A 2234-nucleotide genomic window follows, 5' to 3' on the forward strand; every position below is an offset into this window, starting at 1 on the left:
CAGCCAGGCAATCATTCTCTAGAGTCTCCATGCAGTCCCACCGACGCCTTAATTCTAGCGCAGAGAAACTCGTTTTCAATGTCCGACCTACATACCTTTAAGATCATCTCTGCTACTTCAGTCACAAGCTCTGTGTTTTCTTATGTCAGCAACCGAAAAGTACACAGCAATGGTGGCTAAGGACGGAATGGTGTCTGCGGGGAAGCAAGCTTTTCTGTTCCTGATGAATCTGCCCGCATCACTCAAGGCGTGCCTGGACAAGGGAAACACTAACATCTTGCTGGCAAGTTTTGCTCCAGCCACTCAGACTGAGTTCACACGCTGAAGAACAACACATTCTGTGTTGCACACCTACAAATGATTCTAGTGTACCAGATCCCTGTTAAAATGCTGGATGAAAATGAAAGTGATCAAGGCAGGCCTGGGCGGGACTGCAATGTCTTGACTTGAAAGTTCTGTTTATCCCATCTTCTCAAGAGCGGTTGACCTTTACAGATACTAAAATTTAGTTGTAATTTTATAAAATTACAAGGGCAAAATATACTCTGTGATACTAACATAGTTCAAACGACATATAAAAATTAACAATATGCAAAGTCTTAATTACTTTATGATCAAACAATTTCAAACTCGGAGCAGACACTGGTATATATTACAGAAAAGGTATCCTTACTGGTTACTGGTCATTGCTGCATTAAAAAACTTGAGTGCAAATTTTACCAAACGCATTTTCCAAAAGAGGTTCTTTCCACTTCATCTGAAAACATTATTCCATTAACACTGAGTAATTGTTATGTAAGAAATTGTTGACCTAGATGTTTACAGCTATCAACCAATATAAGCCTGACCTGCAACTAAAAATTCAAACATTCAAAAATTCAAAGATCTGGGGCTGGAGAGATGGCTCAGTGGTTAAGAGCATTGCCTGCTCTTCCAAAGGTCCTGAATTCAATTCCCAGCAACCACATGGTGGCTCACAACCATCTGTAATGAGGCCTGGTGCCCTCTTTAGGCATGCATGTAGACAGAATACTGTATACATAATAAATAAATAAATATTTTAAAAAAAGAAAAAAAATTCAAAGATCTATCCATGGTTTAAATTTATCTAGACAAATACTGGAAGGCAGATCAACAGCAAAAACAGGATTTATCTGAATAATAAAAATAATTTGGTTGTTTTTATGCTGGAAGTATTTTTACCAATATGCACAACATTACCTATTCCTACATGGGTTGGAACAATACTATTTTAGCTGTTGGAGTATCACAGTATTAAGAATATCTGCTTCTTGTAGTGTCTGACTTTCATCTGTTAGCTCTTTACTCGGAAACGAAGTCACAAGAATAAAGTCTGTTGTTGCAAACTCAGGACGTGACTGTATGATGAAGTCTTGGACATCCAGGACCCGGTGGGTGCTGTTGAATCTCTGGATCAGACGACTTCCATCTGCCAACCTAATCTGAACTTTTGTGGTGGGCACAGAATCATCAATAAGAACAGTGGCATTAAGTATTGATTTGTCCTCTTCTTCTGGAGAAGAAGGAGTACTGACAATTTCAGGTGTAAGGCTTCAAAGTTTTTGTCTTTCTCCACTAAAAGCCTTGAATCGCAATCTGGGTTTTATGTACTCTTGGTCTTGGTGATCCTCCATATCCAGATTCACTTGGCTGCCATGGACCAGTCTCTGAAGCTCCAGGGGCATCTCTCCTCTCTTAACAGATTCCAAAAACTGACCATTTGTTGGGTCACTGTAAGGTCTCAATTCTCCATCATCTAAACTGAAACCAGTGCTCCACAGCTTCAGTAAAATTTGAACATCTTGCAGCTGATTTTCTCCATAGATATACTCTGACCGCTTACAGAAGGAACTGCCCAATCTGTATCCTCCGCCTGTAAACGACTTAGCTTTGTCGTCACTGGAAGATCTTGTGGCTTCACTTAGAGGGACGGCCCCATGCTCCCTTGCCTCTCTGAAGAGGTCATTCACAATGTTCCCAGGTAGAGGCTGAGCTATATGTACATTCCTGTTCACCTGAATAAGCCACTGCGGCAGTGTTCGTGGGCTCTTCAAGACGGGAGCTGCAGATCTGGCAGGCCTGGAAGACTTGCATTTCACTTTCTCTTCGTACAGTCCTGCCAAGGCCAACTGTAAATCCTGCGCACTCGGGGGCCGGGGCCTCGAGGACCCCCTCTCCAGCTCCTCCGGCTCCACGCATCCTCCCTCCGCCAT

General features: G+C 42.3%; 1 pseudogene; it reads right to left on the minus strand.

Annotated features, from left to right (window-relative positions):
- Positions 1–961: 961 nt before the first annotated feature.
- LOC125394890 (UBX domain-containing protein 2B pseudogene) lies at positions 962–2234 on the minus strand (annotated as a pseudogene).

Source organism: Myodes glareolus, chromosome 21, assembly GCF_982192425.1.
Source record: "Myodes glareolus chromosome 21, mMyoGla1.1, whole genome shotgun sequence".
NCBI classification, from domain to species: Eukaryota; Metazoa; Chordata; class Mammalia; order Rodentia; family Cricetidae; genus Myodes; species Myodes glareolus.